Source organism: Lathyrus oleraceus, chromosome 6 (assembly GCF_024323335.1).
Source record: "Lathyrus oleraceus cultivar Zhongwan6 chromosome 6, CAAS_Psat_ZW6_1.0, whole genome shotgun sequence".
Classification (NCBI taxonomy): Eukaryota; Viridiplantae; Streptophyta; class Magnoliopsida; order Fabales; family Fabaceae; genus Lathyrus; species Lathyrus oleraceus.
Genome location: NC_066584.1, coordinates 51,199,550 through 51,225,212, shown reverse-complemented (window position 1 = coordinate 51,225,212; position 25,663 = coordinate 51,199,550).

Here is a 25,663-nt window from a genome sequence, read left to right as displayed (position 1 = left end):
TTGAAATGAATGATGACCTTCCAAGTTTCAAATATATTTTTGATGAACATGAACGTTGTTCATATGGTTTTTGATAACATTTTTTCTCTTGGGGTCATATTCATTTGACAAACACATCAAAAGTTATATCTCAATAGACCTCAGTTTAGTCAGATGACTTTGACTGGTCAACTTTTCAAGGCCAAACTTCCAATCTTGATGAATGAATGATTGAGGGTCTTCAAATAGACTCATATATTCATAAAATGATGAATGAAAGAACTTACCTTGATTAAATTTGATCAGAGGTTGAGATGCTTCATGGGCAAGGCACAGTCAAAGCACAGTGGAATTAGGGTTTCCTTGGGAAACAATCCTCAAGCCCTTTGGGTTATCTTGATTAAATTGGAAAATTGAGATACTTGGGAGACATATATTATGATTAGGAGCTTTTTGGACCATTGTCATGCTTTTTCTCATCTTCATCTAGCCATTTCATTGGGCTTAGGAGCCTCCTAGGAGCATTGGGGCACATGATCACTTGAGCTTCAAAACAAAAAAGAGTTAGTGACATATTTTTGTGCTTTTGGTTAGTAATCAAATAAGAAAAGAAATAATATATAATACAAGCATTCTTGGTGGTCTCAAACCACTCACACAAGTCCCACCCCTAGGGTTAAGGATCCAAACATGCTATGATCCTTGAGGCAATGCACTTGTGCAATAACATGATGCCATGAGGGATCTTAGGGTCAAAATTACGGTCTTACACATTCCAAACATCTAAGGCCTTTTGCTAAAAAAATAATAGTTGAGGTAATTTGATCAAAAATAGAGTTGATGATACATGAATGTAAGCATGATTTAATTCACCATCTTGAAGAGTTTGGATAGATTTCAGTTGGTTCTTGGCTCCCAAAGCACGCTTCATAAACTTCTCCAAGCTAAGTAATTTGAGTCATCTAAATTTGGATTAACATTGATTGTGTTTGGACCTTCACTAGGATAAAGATAATATGCAAATTTAGTGTCAAATTAGTTATTGTTATGGTGTTGCGCGTGGAGGCGTATTAGATGAATGAAGAAAATAAAATAAAGGTGTACGAGATGAAAACAGTATAGGAAAATCAATGAAAAACAACTGCAAACAGAGTTGCAGATCAAGAACAAGATATGAATGAACAATGGAGAATCTGAAGATGATAAAGCTCATTGGTTTTTCTTGATAACACATTAAGAAACCAAAAATAAACTCAATATTGGAAGAATTCTCATTAATTGGATCAATAGAAATGATGAAATATGTACAAGTCTTGTTACTTTCACTTTAAGCTATTGTGAGGATGATATATTCTATAGTTACTTAGCTAGTAAGTAACTAACTCAACTAACTTTTAAAATAAGAATTCTATAGTTACTTTTCCATATATAAGTGCATAACTAACTTCAATAGCTTTGTCACGTTGTTTACCTACATGCTTCAATAGAGACTAATCTCTCGAACAGGGATAATCATATTTAGTGGTAAAGCTCTCCCTCAATAGATTTAACAATATTGCTTGTCCATGACGGGATTTGAACCCATGATCTCTAATTAAGTTTGAAGAGACTCTTATTATAAGTTTGTATGAACATTTGAAGAATCACGGCTATATGAAACTACGATTTGAATAGAATAAAAAAATTCCATTCAATGTATAAATAAACATAAATAAATTTCATGAGTACTTAAACAAGATAGTTTGAGTCTCTTCTAATTTAAATAATAATATTGAATTTGAATTTAATTTTGAATGAATGTTTTTCGCACCCATATAATCTTATATGATTAGACAAAGTAGTTTTTACAATTAAGCTTAGAGAATACTTTATAGGCCTAGATGCGTTTCAACAACCCCGATATTGAATTTCCTTATTTAGGCTATTTTATTATACAACAATGGATATATACTAAAGCATTACAATTTATGATACACGCCTTTTGATTATCTTTTTAATATAATACATAAAATGTAGACATTATAAAATATGGAAAAAGTGTATCACTAAATTTATTTCTGTTTGGAACCCAAAAAGCTATCTACTATCCATACAAGGACTTGTTATAATCTCAAATACCTCTATAAAACCCAGACAATACAAGGAAAACAACACACACACAAATTAGATTCGTGTTACTTTCATTGCAATTGTGTTGCAACCATGATGAAGAAGAAGGTGAAACTTGCTTATACACAAAGAAGGAAGGCAATCGCAAAAAAGGTGAACAAGACCCTTTGTGAAATTTTGGCATGTACTGTAATTTCATATCCTTCTGGTTTTGAAACACTGGTCTCATCAGATCCAGAGGAACCCAACCAAGGAAGATTCACCATGCAGGAGATTTCTCAAGACAAGGATCTGATAAAAACAAAAACCTACAGGAAGACATGGTTGATGAAGAACAAGAAGGACGTCAGCTAGCTGATTAAGTAGTCACTCCAGGAGATTGATAATAAAACTGCAACACTCGATTAATCAAATGTTATTTTAAACCATCTACTGTGATTTTGATGTTTTTAAAATTATCATTATGGTTTTTTTCAAGAGTGGCATTGCCTTTATCCTAAGGCACATTTGAATAAAACTTCTGGATTTGAATAAAATTCATTATTATCTTTGTCTTTGCATTTATTCTATCAAGAGTTTTGTGTAAATTCGATACTTCAAAGAAATAAGAACTTTATTCAACACTATAATTTGAGTTAGTCTCCATCACAATTCTAAGATAATATCAAAAGTCAGGATCAAGATCTATTGCACCACCTATTATTAGTTTATGTTATTAGATCACCAGTTATTATTTCAACATGGTGAGGGAGCGAGAGTTAGATCCTAATGTGGATCAATGTTATTGTAACTCAAGTATGAGTAATTAAGTCTCATATCAACTAGAAATAGACACAATGCTTGTTATATATAAAATCTTAAGATTTTTAATTGAGATGTGGTATCAAAGTCTCTTAGCATCTTAGAAAATTTTACTCTAACTAGAAATAGACGGAATCTTCGTTGTATATAAAATCTTAATTCGACTTTTGAGAATACTTTTATTGTTGGTATTATTCAACTAAAACTTTATTTGTTTTTATATGAAAAACTTTATATGAGTTGGTCTCTGGGGGCTCATTAGGGTCAGGACAGGCCTCAAGGCACAAAGAGCGTTTATAGAGGTATTTACATATCACTCACTAAAGTGATCCTCACATCGGCAGCGGGAGTTTAATCTGGAACTCTGGTGTGTGAGTCAACTCCTTATCAATTGAATTAATATACCTTGCCAAACTTAAATATTTTTAGGTGTATACAATTGTCTTCCTTTGTTACTTTGGCAATTAAGTCTTGGTGTTGCCTTTGAATTAAAATTACTTTAAAAAATGTAATGCTTATTATTATACGCAAATATTCATTTTATAGATTCATTGAATATATATTCAATATATGGACTAAATACATTAGTGATTCAATGAAATAAAAAAAATAAAAAATTTCTTAAAATAAAATAAAATCAAATGAATTGTTCAATATGAAATATGACCAAATAATTTAAGAAATTGACCTCATCAAAATTATCTCATATGACTTGGATTAAAAAAACTAGTAATTTAAAAGTCTAACAATAGAATTCATGGGTATATATATATATATATATATATATATATATATATATATATATATATATATATATATATATATATATATATATATATATATATATATATATATATATATATATATATATATATATATATATATATATATATATATATATATAGTCAGGATCAAATGACACGAAGGTGTCAAACTTAGTAATATGACATCTCCGATAACTCTTTACGACATATTCATATAACAAAACTCACCATTGGATTGAAATGTATTATCATATAGATCATGTCTATAAAATTTAATATCAATCGAAAATCATTTGGCATGTTAACAACATACATAAAAACGAACGTCTTACAAAATTTCATGAAAATCGTTAATTTTTATCATTATCTTGAAACTATCTAATGATTTTTATTGATGTACAATTTTATAGGCGTGATCTATATGATAATATCTTTTAATCTAGTGGTGGATTTTGTTATACGGGCATATGATGAAGAGTTATCGGAGGTGTCATATTATTAAGTTTGACACATTGGTGTCATTTAATTTTTAACCATATATATATATATATATATATATATATATATATATATATATATATATATATATATAAATGACATGATTATGGATACCCATAAATGATTGATTTTCATATTGATTTTTCATTCATTACATATGTCCTATAAATACGACTCATAATGTATTCAAAAGATACACTTATAATGAGAATAATACAATACTATCCCTCTTTTCTCTTTCTCTCATTTGTCTCTACTCTTCTATTATATTTCATATTATTAGTTGTATAACTCGTTATCTGTATGAAACTCTACCATATGAATGTTAACTAATTGTCTACAAAGTGATACGAATACGTGATTTGTCCATATACGAACGTTTTATAACCTTTTTTATATAACATTCTTAATTTAGAAAACTTATTTTCTAGATCTATTCATACATATACACGGACATATGAATTTATTTTTATATCTCTCCCTTAGCAAATATTAAATGAAACAATTATACATTAAGAACGTCATATTGAAAAGGTGTTAAAACATTCGTATATGGACAAATCTCGTATTCGTATCACTTCTTAGACAATTAATAAGAATAAATATAATAGAAGAGTATAGACGAATGAGAGAAAGATAATACATAAATAGTATTGTATTATTCTCATTATTAGTATATCTTTTGAATACATTATGAGTCTTAACGATATAGGTAATCAAACCAGACCGAATATTGAACCAGTATAGACATGGGTTTAGGGTTTTAAGGTTTTACCGGGGTTGAGCCGAGGTCGGACCGTTATTGTGTAGGTTATATCATTTAGCACTAGTTCTTTACGATATAGATCAGTGACTTTTATTATCTCTAATTTCTTTACAAAAGTTAGTTTGAGAAAGAGTTAAAAAAATGTTAGAATCATGTGATTTATGTCAAATATATTAGTGTGGTGCTTGTTTTAGGAAAAGTAATATTAGAATTTAAAACGAAACACATTTCTTTTTTAGTGTTATCAACTTGTGAAAAACGGTCATAACACCTCGCGTAGGCGAAACCTACATTATCCGATACTAGTCTTGATGAGTGCTAAAACTTGGAAACCTACATTACCCATTGTTTCACACTAAAAATATTAGAAACTAAAGTGGAGAGTGTTATTTTTAAATAGAAGTCTCTAATTTTCACTAAGAAAATGAAAAATTTTAAAGGGGCTTAGAGAGATGCCTTCAACTGGGCTCATATGATTATATAGTACCAAATTGATATTTCTTTTTCACTTTTTATTATATTTTTCTTTTAATAAATTGTTTAAAAAATCTAAAAAAGTTAAAATCCGGTTCAACCTATGTGATTGGTGATATCCCCAATTTTGACCGGTTTTCCCGATTTTCGATTTTTGTCCCAGTTCTTTTGCAGGCCGGTTATAAGGATTTAATAAACTGATATAGGTTAGGTTTCCAGTCTAATCGATTGAACCGGCCGATCCGGTTTGATTTTCATAACCTTGTTTTATATATATATATATATATATATATATATATATATATATATATATATATATATAAAGAAAATTCTAGAGAAATAAGTACGAAGAAAAGGAAGCAAAACAACACTAGGGTTGATGAGTTTCCCTAAAACAATAAAACAAATAAAAGTAGTAAAAAATGATAAAAAGAGAAATAACAAGACCAAACCCCTTCAACAAAAGAAGGATAAAAACAAACACCTTTGAAATCGATAGCAGAAGGTGTAGAATATCTAAGACTTCAATTCCTCAAGAACAACTATTAATTCATACACAAAATGAAATTCACATGTCACTCTAAAAGGTAAATACAATACAAGATATCTTTGTAAAAAACCACTTCAAAAACCACAAAATTTTTTAGTCCAACTATTCCTCTTTAGTAGATGTCAACCCTATAAAAAACTCATTTTGGGATTTCTAAATGGCTCATATCACATAATGAAAAACTAAATAAAAGACCATCATAACTTTAGCTTTATAGCATAGAGACCTTATTATTTCTAATAATGACCCTAAGCATCTAGGAGAAAACTACTCGCAATCAAGCCACTTAAATATATTATATCAAAGGAAAGACACAATATCACAAGAGACAAAAATAAGATTAGCATATTCGATTGTACACTAACAAAAACACTAGTGATTCCAACTAGGTTAATAACCACCTTCCGCCTAAATAGGTGGAAATCCTATCTTTAAACAACAGTCGGGAGAAAACTAAAAAATCCCAAGGCGTTTAACTCTTCTGGATAAGAAGAAGAACTTTTCCAATATCATAAGAGAATGACACATTAACATTAAGAGACTTAAAATGTGAAGTAAAAATGCTTTTAGTTAATACATGTTTGACTTATCAAGCAACAAATACCAAAAATCCTCTTCCAAGGAATGAGAAAAACCCTAATGAAATTTATCAGATTGGCCCCAACCCAGGTTCCCAAAAAACAAACCCCTTCTCAAACTAAGATCTCATGAACATCCCTCATCCACAAAGGAATCTACATCTCCTACTACCCTAAGACATTGGTTTGAAATGCGATAAATCCTAAGAAATATAACTCTTAAGGGAGTATGATCAAACCAAGGGTCATTCCAAAAATAGGTTGATAGTAAATTTCACATCTTCTCAAAAAGGCCCTTAGTGATCCAAGAAGAGTTAGCCTGAGGGTTAGTACTAAGGAGGTAAAATCCTTTATCTACACCGAGGAAGATCTAAAACCAATTGACCTCTGTTAAATCACTATGTGTGAGGCATTATAGCCCTTAACATTTGATTCTATCTTTTTTACTTAGTAACTTATTAGGTTAATTTTAGTGCACTTTTTTTTTGTTTTTAAGTAAGTTGTGAAGAGCATAATAGGTGCTCTCATTTGTGAGTTTTTATGTGCTTGTTACATGTCTAGGGATGCCTTCTGATAAGTCATGGCACGACAGAACTGGAACACCGCCTTAATCCCAACTCTAAGTGGAAAGTAGAATGCAATAGAGGCTACAAAGAATGGATGTTCACTGCTTTAGGGCATACATGACATCAACCAAAAAATTATAGTGCATTTGAGTCAAAAAGTTCCTACGGCTAAAGCAACAACCTTTGCTCCATTGCCAACTCGTAGGTCAACTTCACCTTTTGCCAAATCTCCACTCCTTTTTAGCCCCTGCACATTGGTACAAATGTGAGAACCGCATCCAGTATCTAATACCTATGATGCAGAAGTAGATAAATTAATTTCAATAACAAAAATACCTTAAGTTGAAGTCTCTACTCCATTCTTCTTATCTTCCAGGTACTTTGGGCAGTTTCTCTTCCAGTGTCCGGTCTTACTGCAATGGAAGCAGGTGTCTTCCTTTATTATGCCTCCACTAGGCTTCAAAGCAGCAACAATGGGTTTTGGTTTGGCAACTTCCTTTCCTTTCCCTTTATCACCCTGCTTGGTGGGTCTTTTGTTCTGTCTCTTTCCATTTTCGATCATCAGAATGGACTTCCCTTTTGACTTCAGATTCTGCTCAGCAGTTCTTAACATGGCTAGTAGTTCAGGAAGAGATTTGTCCATATCATTCATATTGAAATTTAGGACAAATTGACTGAATCTTTTTGGCAACGATTGCAAGATCAAATCAGTCGCAAGTTCTTTTCCGAGGGGAAAACCCAACCTCTCAAGGTTTTCCACATACCCAATCATCTTGAGCACATGGGGACCTACAGGGGCTCCCTCGGCTAACTTGCCTTGAAAAAGGGCTTTTGAAACTTCAAACCTTTCACGCCTTTCTTTCTCTTGATAGAGCATCTTCAGGTGTTCAATCATATCGAACGCCGCCATGTTCTCATGTTGCTTTTGCAACTCTGTGTTCATGGTAGCTAGCATGAGACAAGCAGTTTCAATGGCATCATCAACATGCTTCTTATAAGCATTTGTTTCTGCCTTAGGTGCAGAACTAGGAGGTTCCTCTTCAGGAACAGGTTTCTCCAAGACATACAACTTTCTATCATGTTTGAGGACAATCCTCAGATTTCGGTGCCAATCCAGAAAATTTGTCCCAGACAACTTTTCCTTGTCAAGGATTGATCGCAAAATGTTGTTAGAGGTGTTTGTTGTCATGGTAATCTACATGAAAATAATGAAAATATAAGTATCAATAACATATTTAATTAGGCCTTTAATTAAATATGCTCCCACTATTTTACTCAAAACAAATGACCCTCACCATTTGATTCGGAAAATCCTGTTGGAAGATTTTCTAGTGGGTCGAGATCCACATTTCACTTTGTTTTAAGTCCGCGTAGACGGATTACACAAAACTAGGTTATTTAGGTAGGAACTCCTTCCAATTGTATCTAATACAACTCTCGAATATTTTAGTTGGGTGAATAACTCCTTATTCCAATCCATCACATGGATCATTTCCAACTCTTGCTTCTAAACATATATAATCTTATTATAATTTGTTTAGTTAAGTTTGACCCATTGTTTTAGCAATTGGATATTACAATTATCCGATCGCACCTTACTAATTAGAACATGCACCTCGCGTAGGTGAAACCTACATTATTCGATACTAGTCTTGATGAGTGCTAAAACTTGGAAAGCATAAACTTAATATTTAATTTGAGGGAATTTGCAATTATTCTGATCTCACCGGCTTATTTATCATATAAATCGTCTCTCACATGCATCAACATACATTCACATGCATCAACATACATAATGGAACAATTATGACCCCTAGCGCAATTGTCCTCTCAAGCCAATGAGAGAACCTAAGCTAACCTAATAACGATCTAAGCTTCTCCAAGCAAGATCTTCAAGGTTGTCCTCCTTTGATATTGAATTCTTCTCTTTCTTCATAACATTACATTACATTAAAGAAACTCATTTTACATACGAGGGAGTGGGATGAGAAAAGAAGTTACATTATGAGATTAAAAGAGAGGCACGACACGCAGGTCATATTTTAAAAACCCAAAACAAAATAAAGGAAAACTAAGGCCATAACCGATCACCATAAGACAATAATAATAAACACATTATTATTATTAATTTTAATTCTTTTAGTTAATTAAAACCAAATTAAATTTCGGCGACCGATCACACTACGCAGAGTTAGCCGAGGGTCCGCTGCCCGGTCACACTACGCAGAGTTAGCCGGCGACCGAAATTTTTAATGAACAATTCATTTGAAATCGACGTCGTTTTTCGCATCAACACTTGATACTTTAAAGCACAACTCTTGCGCAGTCACAACCCTAAACGCATAACTCTTTGACAACACAACCCTTGTGTCGTCATTAACCCTAATGCACCAATTTCTGACCGTCAAACACACCTCGATTGTTGATTCAGTATGATTGATCAACACGTCATTGCTTCACCATACTAATGTCGGATCAAGAAGCAAACGACCATTGATCGCTCAAAGGAAAACAACCAATAAGTGTTTGATTGAACGAAACAGAAACAGTATATCATATATACCGTATTTTGCATCAGGATTACTTATATCATATATATAACTTGATCGATCTCAATTGTAAAACCTATAGACGATCGATGTATCGCTGCTTCACCATACTAATGTCGGATTCTGAAGCATAGTCAACATCAATCATCCAAATCGTACACACATGATGCCAAATTTAATTACTCGTTTATTATTTGATTCATTCTATCTATTAATCGTATTAATACATAAAATACAAAAAAAAATAAACAGCTATCAGATGCATGTTTTCGTAAGTGGCTTTGACACCACTGAAGGAGAAGAGCGATCCATAACGCAGCGGAATTTATCATTTCTCCTTTAGTAATCCTTACGAATGGTCATGATCAGTGATAGAATCGTTACCTCTTGTGGCGATTGTAACCTTTGATGCAGATCTACGGAGCGATCATGAACGTTGAACGATGACAACGCCTCTACTCAGTCCACACGAACGGATTCCTTCAATCTTAGTGCTAGCTACTACGAATGAAGGCTTTGAGTGAGAGAGAGAGAGAGAGAGAGAGAGAGAGAGAGAGAGAGAAATGAAATTGCAACTGCACACGTGCATCTACACAAGGGTTCTATTTATAGAACCACTTGTGTGGACTGCAAGCAAAAAATCCCACTCAAGTGTATGTGGCCCATATCTTATAATATGCCAAAATCACTTAAGCGTGTGGTACCTTACCATATTTCGTATTCTACTTAAGTACACCGTACCTTACGATGTTCTACAATTCACTTAATTTCATCGTACATTACGGTATTCCTTAGTTACTCTATCTCTCATCAATTCGTCCTTTTGTGTCTGACCCTGTAGGTTTTCGCGGCACTGGAAATTATATTAAATCATGTATTTAACATAATAAACAGTGAGCGGTATCTAGCAACACATCACTGCTACCTGTCATACCCCAATTTTGTCCGGGTAAAGAAAAATCTTTCACCAGCATTCTTTACCAGATGTTATAAGGCATGAATTTTATCTTAAGACATAAATTCTATCTTAGGGTTTCTCAGCCCTTGGTGACATCAAATCTTTAGTGACATTTTCATCTGTTGAGATCCTTAAGAAGACATATGTTGCATTTGTCTCTTATTGCTATTACTGAAGCATGGGATGGTATGTGCATTTTGGGACTTTTTTGTTAACAAGGCCCATTTTGGTTTATCCATGAGATCTCTTGGTTTTAAGAAGAGCCATTCACATAAACATGTCCATAATTAATATTGCAAAGTGTGGTTCAGATCTTTTTACATTACTAATCCAAAGTCCATTTGATTATCAGTAAGTATTAAGAGTCATGGTTATTTTCTATGATCACTTGTTATTAAGCTCATTTCCACATCCCAAATGTTTATGCCAAAGTCTCAATCCTTCATAAACATGTATTTGTTTTAAGCTAAGGTGGGTTGTTGGAAAAGACTATGTTGATGAACAATGTTTTAAAGCTCATTTTGGAATTGTTTTTTATTGCTTATGGTGCACATTTCATGTTGATTATTTAAGCTAATAATAAACATAATTGGAGGCAACCATTCGTGAATATCCATTGGTATTTTATTATGGCCCAAATAAATTTTTAGCAAAGCATTACTTTAAAGTTTGAAAATTATAATTAATTACACCAGTAAGGTCTTAAAATTAAAACCGTACATATGCTAGAAACAAGTTCCAAGGTTAACACCATTGTCCAAAATATAAAGTAATTACATCAAAATGTTACAACTGGATAACTAGATTGTTATGCCATTGGAAGCAAGGTCCTAAAAAAAAAGACATTTCCAAAACTTTGTTGAAATTGCAGCGCCCCCCAAATCCATTTTCCAAAACTGGCACATATAAGACCCTAATTTTTATCCTAAGATCCCTCATGGCATCATATAATTGCTCATTATATTTGCCTCAAGGATCATAGCATCTTGGCTCCTTAACCCTAGGGTTGGGACTTGTGTGAGTGGTTTGAGACCACCAAGCATGTTTGAATTGTATATTATTGCTTTTCTTATTTTTTTTACTAACCAAAAGCACAAAAATATGTCACTAACATCTTTTGTTTTGAAGCTTAAGCAATCTTGAGATCCAAGGCTCCTAGGAGGCCCCTATGCTCAATGAAATGACCAGATCAAGATGAAAGCAAGCATGAAAATGGTCCCCAAAGCTCTCAATCATCATATATGCCTCCCAAGTATCTCAATTTGTCAATTTGATCAAGATAAACCAAAGGGCTTGAGGATTGTTTCCCAAGGAAACCCTAATTCAATTGTGCATTGACTGTGCCTTGCTCATGAAGCAACCTCAACATATGATCAAATTAAATCAAGGGAAGTTATTTCATTCACCATTTTATGCATATATGAGCTCATGTGAGTATCCTAAATCATTCATTCATCAAGATTTGAAGTTTGGACTTGAGAAGTTGACCAGTTAAGTCATCTGACTATTTTGAAATCCATTGAGATCTAACTTTTGATGTGTTTGTCAAATGAAGATGACTCCAAGCGAAAAACTTTTATTAAGAACCATATGAACAACTTTTATGTTCATCAAAAATTCATTTGAAACTTGGAAGGTCATCATTCATTTCAAAACATTATAGGTCATTTTGACTGAAACCCTAATTTTGGGTCAACTTCCCAAGGACCTAACTCCTTAATTTTTTATGATTCTGAGGTGATACCAAGTGCATTGAAAAGTTTAAGATATCTAATTCAAATTTTATGTTGGACAAAATTTCATAATCCTAAAAGAAACACATGTGATAATACAAAACATTATAGGTCACTTTGGACCAAAGCCATTGAATCTTGAAAAAGTCCAACTTCAAGTGCCCATAACTTTCTCATAAAAACTCAAAATGATGAAACATTTAAGTCCAAATTGAGTTTCTTGAAAATACCTACAACGTTTATGTTGGGGGTTTTTCCATTTGAGGCTTGTATCATTGAAATAGAAGGGCATGAAGTTGGTCATTTTTTGCAAAATTTTCAAATACATGTTTTGTACCTTGAACTTCATGGCCAGTTTTCACAATTATCCAAACTCCAAATGGATTTTTGTCCAACATAGATTTTTTTCCTCATGTCAAGACCTTTCCAACCATTACTAATATGCCTATGTTTGGATTTTCCAAATGGGACTTTCGAAGAGAGGAACTTTTGTGACCATTTATGCATTTCATGATGAAACTTCATGCCCAAGCCAATGCCATTCAATCTGCACGTCCAAATTTACTTTAATTGAGCTCAGCATACAAAACCATTTGATTTTGGGCCTCACATGCATCTGTACAGGCCCATGCATGGAGGATCCAATTCTCATGCACACGAGTTCCATTCCCTTGCCTTGCACTTTCATCTATAAATAAGCTCCTTACTTCATTCAATTCTCAACCTGAAGGCGCCTGAAACCCTGTTGAAATCCATTCCCAACCTCTCACCAAAGGAATTTGAATTTTCATTTCTCTTTTCCAAGTTTGATTTTCAACAACATTAGTTGATTTTCAATACTAATTCCTAAGCCATGCACTCATACCATACATCAAGACCAAGCTGCAAGCAAGAGATTGGTTGGATCGTACTCATCAAAGCTGCACTTCAAAGGTTTGCAGCTCAACTGTTTTGCTTCGAATCTCACTATATATTGTGCATTACTTGTGTTGGTTTGGTTTTCTGAAGTCCTCGTGTGAGAGGCAAGTCAATGGTGGCTTTAATTTTGTGAATTGTTGAACTTCAAATTGAACACCTAGATTTTCAACCTCAGATTTCTCTTTCCATAGGGATCTTGAGTGAAAACTAAGGTTACAGGGGTGATGTACATCACCCCGGCTTTAATTTGGTATAAGGATCGTTTGATTTGGTTGAGGTTGCAAAACCTGCAACTGGTGGCCGAATTTAGTGAGCTCACCGGAGAAGACGGTGGTTTCCACCACCGTCCCCACGTGGAAGTCCCTTGGCCCTTGGATCCATTAGCCATGATCTAATCCTGACCTTTGTTATGTTTGACTTCATTTAATTCATGATACTTCGCGCTTGACTCATGTACATGGTAAGTGCGCGCCTCTGATCCGTTGATGATGTCCACGTCAATTAATGAGATGGATCGTGCGCCTCTGGTTTTTTCTATTTTATTAACTTCTGTTTTATTTTCTTTTATTCCATTTATTTTCAAAAATTCATAACTCCTTTATTTGGAATCACAAAAATATGGGACCGATTGCAAAAAAATTCTCTTAAATTCTAGTTTCATAATCTGAATTTTAATTATTTTTGTGATTCCATTTATTTTTTTTGTGAATTGTTTTGTTTTTAATATTTTTTAATTCATTTAAAATACTTTTAGATATTCAAAAATGCCAAAAATATTTTCTTAACATCTTTGGATGATGATAAGTCTATGAAAAATATTCTCATCAATTTCTTAATTGATTTGAGATTTTAGTCCAATTATGTTATTTTTCTTCATTTTTAATTGTTTAAAAATAGTTTCTGTTTTCAAAAAATATTGAGAAAATTTGTCAAACCTAGTTTGACCATGTTAGACTTATGATGATCCAGTTGGACTTGTCCAAGTTGATTTGAATTGGATTTGAAGTTTGACCTTAATTTGTTCATTTTATTTTATGCATTATTTTAATTCCAAAAATATTAAAAATATGTTTGACATTTCTTGACTTATAATATTCATTTCACTTCTGTTACCTATGGATTGATGTTGATTCTATTCACACTTGATCATTGTGTTTTGGTTATGTCATTTGAATTTCCATTTTGTACATTCAATCTTCATCTCTCATCTTCTTCTTTTTCTTTTGACCAATGAGTTAATGATTTGTGGTTAGCCTTGACATATGAGGAGCTTAACCTTCTTTGATCCAAATCAAATTTATCTTGATCAAAGATCAAGTGAATTGCTTTGTGTCCAAGAGAGGTTGCTTCTTGGTCAAGCAAAGAACCTAAAATCCATACAAGGTCATTCTTCTTTTCTTTTGGCATGGCAAGTTGTAGGAGCTTGGCTTACTAGTCATGGTATCTAACTTGTGTTTATTTGCCTATAGTTTTATTGACCGGCCTCAGATAGGCGTGACTACTACATTAGTCCATTTACGATTGCTTAACATAGCGCTAAATTGCCTTATGGCACACTAACACTAACTACTAATTACTAACTTTTAATGCAATTTAATTTCTTGCTCATTTATTCATATTGTCTTTTCCCTTTGCTCATTTGAGCTCATATTTATGTTTATGCCATTTGCCTTTTGCTCACTTGAGCACATTATTGTGTAAATATATTATTGCCTTGTGCTTGTTTTGTCTTTGTTTGTGTGAACCCAATGCAAAAAGGAGAAAGGACTTAGAATTAGGACCTCACCTATGCTTAATGGAGTTTCAAGAGCAACTAGGCCTCATGCCTTTAGAATGCTAAAATTTATTGAAGAGCAACTAGGCCTCATGCCTTTAGAATGCTTAATCTTGAAGTTGACTTGAAAGGACTCCTAATCTAAACTCTCTTTGTCCATTCCTCTTATTGCATTGTGAACTTTTTTATTGTTTGTTCTTGTGTGATAGGGATTCCAAACTTGAGCTAGTTAGAAGGATCATTGTCATGAGCATCCAAGTTAAGAGAGACAAGTCCAAATGGAGATCCTAAGAGCTTGATTGAATATTTTCTTGATTTCTTGAGTTAATTGTTTATTGCTTGTTGAGTCCAAAGGAAATGACCATCTTGGATCATCTTTATGATCCCAAGAAAGGAACTCCAAGGGTTTTACTCTCTTCTCTCATCTTTGCATGTTTAGGACTAGCCCTTCTCTTCTTCCCTCCACTCTAACCCAAGCCAAACTCATTTTTTGCAAACATTGACGTTGTTTTCAAAACTAGAAACCTAGGCATTATGCCTTTGATTTTTCAAACTCTTTTCATTTAATACTTATTTTGAATTGAATCTTAAGTCAACTTTGACTTCATTTTGTGAATACTTCTAACTTGTAAATACAACTCACTTCAAGTGATTTTTTGTGGTTCCAATGGCCACCTTTGTTAAAACCTTTTCATAAATATTAGCCATAGGTTTGAGTTATCATAGTGGTTGATGTAAACCTCACCTCATCCTTAGTGATTGCACTATAAGTCTTCCATACTTATTATAGGATGGATCCCTCACTAGTATGTTGAAGCTCTCCTCACATGGTGGATTGTTGGTTTATGTTGAGTTTTCTCCCTTTGATAACAAAAGACCTTAAGTATTTTGACAAATCAATTCACCAACCATTTTTGAGATTTTTACCCCGAACTACGAGGTTTTCATCCTACCTTTGTGATGGTACGTAGGCAATGGGTTTATCCATTCAAACAACAAATTTGTAAATAATTTGTATATTCTTTTCTCATCTCCCCAATCATGTTTGCACAAATATTTTCACAAATACCAACCTACCATACAACTTTGCAAAAAGGGCTCCCTTAGAGTACTAAGGATGTTTTGGGTGCTTAAAACCTTCCCATTGCATAACCAACCCCCTTACCCAGATCTCTAACATTTTTATTAGTTCTTGATTTGATAAAACTTCTCGGTTTTTGTTCGCTTTCTAACCTTTCCTTTGGATAAATAGAAGTGTGGTGGAAACTCGAATTGTATGATTTACTTTTGATTTAGTCAATAAATCTAAAGGTAACGAATACCCCGCTACAGAAAAGTGGCGACTCTGCTGGGGATCTGTTGCTTCCTAGTGGGTTTAGCCTACTTTTTGCTTGTTGTATTGTATGTTTATATTTATTTGTGACATATTTTTGTGCAAATTTGGGATGACTGTATTGTTTGTAATGTATGAATTGCTTGATATATCAATTGCTTGTGTGCTTGGTGGTCTCTTGTGAAATGAGTTCTATACCCGAACTCGAGTGCACTTATGATAGGAGAATGGCATAGTCTTGTTGACTTGTGTGGAGTTATTCCTTAGCAAGTTGACTTGCAAGCCCATTCACTTGGTGGAGGTCTTATTGGGATCAATAATGTCACACGAGTAGTCGTGGTTAGGCATTACTCTTTCCAATATGGACCTTAGAAGCCAAGGACCTTAGATTACCTAGCCCATCTTGGCCTATTTTAGGACGTAGTGCGAAGGTCGTTTAAGTGTAAGATTTGATATGATTGTTACACGATACTACACTAATAAGAATCTCTCTTGAGAATATTTTTGGAATACAAGTAGACGTTTACCCGATAATATCCGAAAGATAAGATGATGACTATGGGAACCTCTTTTAGAACATGATTGTCAGGTTTAACCATAGTACACTCCCATTTGGGTAATTCTTAACCGAGACTCCATGCTCGTTTGCAACAAACCCTTGATTCGCGGTTGATCTGTTCTCGTATATCCTTAATATCAATGGAACTTGGGTGTTGATAAGGTGTAAACCATAATCCACCAAAATGGATGATTGATATTAAGGATAACTTGATCCATCCTGTGACCTTTGTTTGGTGTGACTTGCTTGATCCTTGAGTGTGATTGTTGCATCCATGCATTCATATCATCAACAATGAGAAAAGTTTCAAGGAACTTAAGAGGTCTATTTGCAAATTTTCAGACATGGATAAGCAAAGAAGGAATACAAAGAAGTACAGTTTCAGACAACCCGACTTGAAAGAGTTAAGGAGTTTGACATCCTATGTATTAGATCCCTTGGAGTTCAAAGCTCGCCATGGGAAGCTTCTGTCTCTTCTTGCTACTCAGGTGGATGAAGGTCTGATGAGTGTGTTGGTACAATTCTATGATCCTCTGTACCGTTGCTTCACTTTCCCGGATTTCCAGCTTTTGCCTACACTTGAGGAGTATGCCTATCTGGTGGGTATACCTATATTAGATCAGTTGCCATTCAGTGGCTTGGAAAGAGTTCCCTCTTCTCAAGAGATTGCTGATCTGTTGCACATAAGATGTATCTGATATTGGTGCTCATATGACTACCAAAGGTGGAATTCAAGGTCTCCCATCTGATTTCCTCATAACTCAAGCTACTTTATTTGGGAAGGCCATGAGTGAGGACGCCTTTGAAGCAATATTTGTACTTCTCATCTATGGGCTAGTGTTATTCCCCAACATCGACAATTTCGTGGATGTGAACGTCATTAGGATTTTCTCTACTCTTACTCTCGTTTTGACTCTGTTGGGTGACACTTATTTCTCTTTGCATATGAGGAATGCAAATGGTAGTGGTACCATTGTGTGTTGTTGGCTCTGTTGTATAAGTGGTTTATTTCGCACTTGCCACAGACGCTCGCCTTCAAGGAGAACAAAGGATGTCTACGGTGGTCCACGAGACTTATGTATCTCACTAATGATGATATCTTTTGGTACAACCATGTATATGATGGTGTCCAGATTATTGACTCTCGTGGTGAATTCTCCAATGTGCCTCTTCTTGGTACATGTGGTGGAATTAACTACAACCCTGTTTTGGCTCGCCGTCAGCTTGGGTTCCCCTTAAAGGATAAACCTAATAACATTTTGTTAGAAGGTGTGTTATTTCAAGAGGGTAAAGATCCCCAAAACTTGAAGGGCAGGGTGGTCCGCGCTTGGCGCAAGATTCATAAGAAGGGAAGGAAAGAGCTTGATCCGAAGAACTGTATTGCTTTGGAACCCTACACCTCGTGGGTGAGGAAGAGAGCTTCTGAGTACCGTATGCCCTATGATTACCCAAGACCTACACCTAAGGTTATGGTTGGGCCTTCAACCCTCCCTAACCAAGGAGTAGAGGAGTTGAGAGATGAAGACCGTTCGCGTGCTTGGGTCTGTGAGCGAGAGGAGTTGCTTCAGCAACTCAGAGATAAGGATGTGTAGCGGTGTATTCGTCACTATATGATCTATCGATTAAATCATAAGCTATGAGATACATTGAAATTTCGAGTCGCCACCGCACTTTTATTTATCCAAAGGATTGGCTAAAAAGCGAACAAAAGCCTAAGAAGTTTTACACGTAGAAAACTAATAAAAAGATCAGAGAGTCTGGGTAAGGGGTAAATTACGCAATGGGAAGGTGTTAGGCACCCACTACGTCCTAGGTACTCCTAGGGAGCCCTTTTCACACTTGTTGTAAAATATTGTTATTTGTTATGACAAAAATATTGTGCAAACATGATTGGGATGATGAGAAAAGAATATACATTTTTTTATTATTATTGGGTTATTGGGTTCGAACGGATGAACCCGTTGCCTACGTACCTTCCATCAAAGGTAAGGATCAGAACGCCGTAGTTCGGCTAAAAGATTTCCAAAAGTGGGTTAGGTTCAATTTTAAACACAAACCCTAGGTCTTACGTTATCCACGGGAGAAAACTCAACCTTATACAAACAACAACGTCCACCATGTGAGAACAGCTTCAACTGGCCAGAGAGGGGTTAACCCTATAATAGGCGAGGAAGGCTTACAATTCAATCACTAAAGACAGAAGGTGAGATTAACATCAACCACTAAGATAAATCAAACCTATAGCTCATGTATGAAAAGATTAATGGACAAAGCCAAAACAAGTGAATGAGTGAAATTACTGATTATGATTATGAAAATGGAGTCAAAGTATGATTAAGATCAATTCAAATAAGTATTATAGAAATGAGTTTGAAAAAAGGTCAAGGACTTGAGTCCAGGTTTTTAGTTAGGAAAACATGAAAATGTTTGCACAACACTTATGTCAAATTTGAAAGATAAAGTGTGAAAAGGTTCTGAGACATAATGAATGATGAATGGATGAGGATGGATAGTAAAACTTCTTAGACGGTTCACTTCTTGAAATCATATGGGAAATGATTCAAGTGTGTCCTTTGGAATAGCAATTAATAATAACAATCAAACAAAGCAAGCAAAAGCGGATATCGGATGCCAATCAATGGTCTTAAACCAATCTCCTTAAAACAAAACGGGATATCAGATGCCACTCAATGGACTTACACTAATCTCCACAGGCAAAGAAATGAAAGGCGGATACCGGATACCAATAGATGGATTTACACCAGTCTCCTAAAACAGAACAGGATATCAGAAGCCACTCAATGGACTTACACCAATCTCCTCCAAAGCAAAACAAAGATGAAATATGGAAGTTAACTGCCAATCTATCTGGACTTAAGTTAACTCCACAGTATGCTCACAGGAAATCCAATGCCACATCACAGGGACTTACAATGGATCCTCACATACAAGAACAAAAACAACAACATGATCACAGGAATGCAAATGCCAACTTACAGGGACTTATAATTGCAACCTCTCATACAAATAGATAAACAAACTATGATCACAGGAAAGCAGATGCCAACTTACAGGGACTTATAACTGCAACCTCACATACAAACCAAATAGATCAAATTATGATCACAGGATAACAGATGCCAACTTACAGGGACTTATAACTGTATCCTTACATACACACAAATAAACAGAAGATATGAGTGACCAATGAGGTCTTACACTCTATCCTTCCATATCACAGGAACAAATGCCAAAGCAATGGACTTACAATTGTCCTCAATGGGCAAACAACAATGATAGCATCACAAAACAAATGAGATGATCCTGCATTAATGGCAATTGATGATGAAGATAAATGCATAGCATACAGGCAAACAAATGCATATGAAGCAATCAATCAATCAATGAATAGCAAACAACACACTCTATAGCCAAACAATGGGGGCTCACACAAGAGGGTTTGACTTTAAAAGTCCACTGTAATGGGTAAGTGTCGCTCTTAACCTGGCCATTGAGGGGCTCAGGTGAAGCAGATGAATAGGAGATGAGGAGTATGCCTCATTGCTTCTATCTCATATCAGAGAGAGCATCAAAGGAAGTGTGGGAGTTCAGAAAGTAGGAACTCTCTCCACATTATTGACTCGATTAGATCTTGGGTATTTATCTCATTGCTTCAACCAGGTACTGGGAGCAAAGAGAGGACACACTGAATAGTGGGGGATAGATTACTTATCCCTACCTTCCACCAATTGCCTTACTTGAAGGACTTTTCCTGCTTAGGACAAATATAAACAAACACAGGCATTGCCTCTTAAGGAGGACTTCAGACAGTTTGCCCGGTCAAATAACAGACCGGGTCTCCAGACTACATGAAGAAGAAGGGTTTATACCTCAAAGCAAATGCTATAAAGCAAAGCAAGCAATCAAGTTCAAAGAACTTAGGCAACTAAAGTACCTGCAAAAGTCAAACTTATTAGCAAACAAGTCAACAGTCAAAACCAAAAGAAAATGAACCAATAGTCACACAGAAGGACCAATTGTGCAAGGCACAAAGACTCAAGTATGAGTCACCTACAAAACAAAGTGTTAGCACATGATAAACAAACCAACTCAATCAAAATTGAAAGGTCTTTGGGGCATTGGTGCTCAGCCTGAAACAAATAGCTCAATTGTAAGCTCAGAAGACCACTAGGACTAGCCTAGGGTCAAAGATGAAAGAAAAAGGCCAAGGCAGCAAGCATTATTCAATCAAAGTCAACATCAATCATGTAAAAAGCAAACACAATTGGATTCAAACTTATATCATGCATCATGGTCATTTCATACACAAATGAATGCAAAGCATGGCAAGAGAAGCATACAAAAGTCAACAGCAAAGACTTCATTCAAAAGTCAACTCAAACAATCCCAAAAATTATGAAATAAATCACACTCAATCCTAACATCTAACATGGTATACATGCAAAATTTCATGGCATTTGGATGAGAGGAAGGCAGTCAATGAAATTCATGAAGTCAAATCAAATTCAAGCAAGCATGGTGAGAGTCAACAAGCATGGGTCAACTTCAAAAAATCATATCAATTTGAAAACAGAAGAGAAATGAATGAAATTTACACCAATGCAAAGCTTGAGATGTCTAATTATCACATATGAAATTTCATGATCATACAATAAGGTTTGAGAATTTCATAAAGGATTTGGCAAGGTATAGCACAAAAGGTCAACAGATGACCACATATGGAAGAAAATTCTCAATCAAATGGAAAACAGCAAGATTAATTCCAAGAAAAATCATACATCAATTAGACATACAAGGGATCATTCATGCAAAATTTCAAGTGATTTGGATAAGGGGAAGCATGTGAACAAAAATCATACATTTGCATATCATTGGTGTGACACAAATTGTCACACCCTAATTCAAAAATTCATATCTATCAAACCACAAATGGGAAATCCACAAACTTTATATGGAAATGAAGATCAATGTGTCTAGTTTTACCACAAAAAATTTCAAAGGCAATGGATGCAACATGAGTATTTCACAATTGAAATGGCACAATGTATCATTTTGGCATACATGTGAAGAAAATAATTATCATAAAAAATCCAGCCAATGGAAAAATCATTAAAAATCACAATTAAAAACTAGACTTAATCATGAACATGATGGAAAAAGAATCATAATTTTTGGATAAAAAACGAATTAGAAAATAATTGTTGAAGTTGGATGAAATAATTGGGTGAAATGTGAACAAAAATGCATGGCATAAGTGGTCAACACAAGTCAACAGTGGCAATTGAGTAAATATTTTTTCATTAATCAAAACGCTGCAGTTTTGGAGGGACACGGGAAATGTTCCTATTGGCTGTTGCCAATGGAACAGTGAACTTGGCCAACAGCAAACGAAAATCTGGGCTTTCATGTACATGAACTAGGGTTTGGCAATGGTTCATGGATTCAACAACATCACATATCATGGTTCGACCAACACAACAGCATATAGCAGCAGAATGGCAATAGCATAATGTGTTCATTAAACATCTCAATCGGCACACAACAGCATGGACAATAAGCATGGTATTCATCATCAATATGTAATCATCAAACAACAGCACAGCATGGTAGTAGCATAACATTCAGCAAGCAATGTTTATCATTGTCACAGCCACAGGACATGGAAATCAATTCATAATCGATTGAAACTCAGCATAGCAGTACATGTTATCACCAACATCAAAAATGACTTAGCCCAAACATACATCAGCAAGGGTTTAGCATAGCATGGTCATCAATCATAATCAGTTGAAATTCAACATAACAGCAAATACAAACAAAAAATAACAGGCAACAATAGCAGTATGTGAACAGGGCAAGTTTGCTGGAAAGTCAACTAGTGTTTCAACAACAGCAGCATATATGGTATTCATCTTCAAACTGCAGCCAAGGTATTCATCATCAATTTACAGCATTGGCCAACAGCATATTAGTAAACACAAACAACACTAGCAGGCAACAATAGCTTTCAACATGGTTCATGTGAATTTTCCAAGCATGTTCAGGTTCAGCATACACACATCATCATCATGTTTCAACATACACAACAGCAAGCAGCCAACAGGATATAGCACAAAACATGTGGATTCTAAAGGCAAGTTCAAAACAGCAACATGGTTCATGGTGTCTATCAACATCCAACCAAAATGGACAATAGCAAACAACATGTGGATTTAGCAAGCAGCAGGACACACTCATCATTCAATGAACCAAAACCAGACCAAGCATAGCATAGTTAACATGGCAGCAGTACACAATCAGCATGGTACTCATCAATTCAACTAAGTTCATCATCAACCAAATAACAAGCATGCCACAATCAGTAAACCCGACCATGCAACATCATTATCATTCAACACTAGCTAGCATAATCAATGGAGTTCTAGGCATGGGGGCGGGTTTCAAACAGCAGGGCAATATGGTATCATGCTCATTAACCCATCAAAATCAAACAACAGTAGCAGGGTTTTAGCAGCATGGCTGCACATTCATGTTCATCATCATCATGTAATCATCATCATACCACATTTCAATGGTAACAGCATGGTATTATCAATGTGCAAATGGCATCCAAACAACAGCATGGTAGTTGCAAGCAGTCAACAGCAAAGTTCATCATCATGTAATCACTTGGAACCCAACAGAAACAACTAGTCATGGCAAGGAGGTACTGTCATGATGCAGTAGCATCAATCAACAACAAAACAAAGCAGCATAGCACAGTAGGTTCATGCAAACATCATGCAACATTGAATAACCAACACCAAACACAACAAACACAATGCAATGGATTTTCTGAGCATGTTTAGGAGATTTCAAACAGTAAGGCATAGCACAGTATGGCAGCACATTCATGTTTTAAAAATTGCAGCAGAATTTTATGAACATCAACATCATCATCACAGCAGCATGGTATAGCAGCAACCACTCATGTTCATCATATAATCAAAACAAGCTCATCATCAACATGCATTACCAACGAATTTCAACCAGAATTTACAAATAGCATGGCAATGATATAGTTCATGCAATCACCATGTAAACAACAGCCATACACGATACAGAAAAAACAGGAACAAACTGGGAATGGCTTAGGGTTTTCAAAGCAGTAGCAACAACTCCATCACCTCAAATCGAGTTTGTATGAAAAATTTTTAGGAGTCCATATTGAACACACACAAAGGTCCAGAAAAGCATGGCAATCAATAGTTCATCATCAGTTTCCATTAAAACAGCATATACACCATGAATCGAGCATAAGAAAATCTGAACACCAACTTTGCTCATGAATGAAAAGTTTCAGAAGTGGATAAACAGCATACCAACAGGACCATTAGAGCATATACAGAGCAAATTCAAGCATGGTTTTCATGGAAACATGGGGAGGAAGGAGAATCGAGCAAAAATGTATATGAACCAGCAATTTCAAATCCAGATTTCTAGCAATCTACTCAACCATTTTAAGTGGTTCAACTTGCAATAGACTCAGCATGGCAAGGACTACACAAAGCATAACATGGATTTGAAAAATAAATGATTCGAAAATTTACCAATATGAAGAGCAGAGGAAGATTCAGCAGTTGTTTGGTCTGGATATGCTCAAACAGTTGAAGATTCTCCCTCCACAAGTTGAATGGTGAAGAAAGCTCGTTTTAATGCAGCTGGGAAATCACTTAAACCAAATCTGCCATAGCTAGTGGTGCTGAAGAACAGTTGAATCAAAGCTGCTTCCAGTTGTGAAATGGCAATGGGAATGAGCTTGAAATGATGTTTGGATGATGGAGAAACCAAAGGAAGCTCGAGTATTTTGGAGTTTTAGCAGAAAATGCAAGTCGAGCAAAAATGCAAGAAGGAGAGAATGAGTGTTTTTGTCCTTGGAGGCTGTAAAACTAGGGTTGTTTTGTGCTGAAAATGATCTCTTATATGACTGTTTAAGATTAACCAATCATGTACTAACCAAAATTAACTTAATTAAACCATTTTGCAAAATTGCTAATGTTTGGCCAAGTGGAGGAGAGGTGTGAATTGACTGAGAATTTGGGCTGGGTACAGGCTGCAAAAAGGACAGTATATTTGCTGTTTTTGGTTATACATGGAATGCTGCAGCATGTTGTACTGGTTTTGCCTTATGTACTTCTATTTGCACCTTTTGCCAATTTTGAATTTTTATCCAAAATGATGATGGAATGATGGTATGATGGTGGTTTTAAGCTTTGAGCAAGTTTCAAATATGGTTTAAAACATTTCCCAATTGGCAAAATGATGAAAAAGTCCATAAATCAAAAAGTCAAAGTTTGGTCAAACTTTGAATTTTAAAGGAATTGGTCCAAAAATGCCATTTTGATTGGCAAGGTTTTAGGTCATGAAATTTATATTTTTGGAAAGAGGATGAAAAATGTGGTGTGTAGGAAAAAACCCCACCAAATTTGGCCTTATGGTTTGAGAGTTATGGCTTGTTGAAGTTCAAAAATTGGTGAAAATGATTTGATCATATCTTGACAACCACACATGGGATTTTGATGTTCTTGGACTTTTTGAAAATGGGAAGACAAGATCTTCAACTTTCATGTTGGGCAAAAATTCATTTGAAGCTTGTATCATGATGTAATTTTAAGATCAAGAAGTTTCCATTTTTGGCAGTTGAAATTACAGGTCCACTTTCTATTTCTGGAAAATTTTCTGATTGGCTTGATT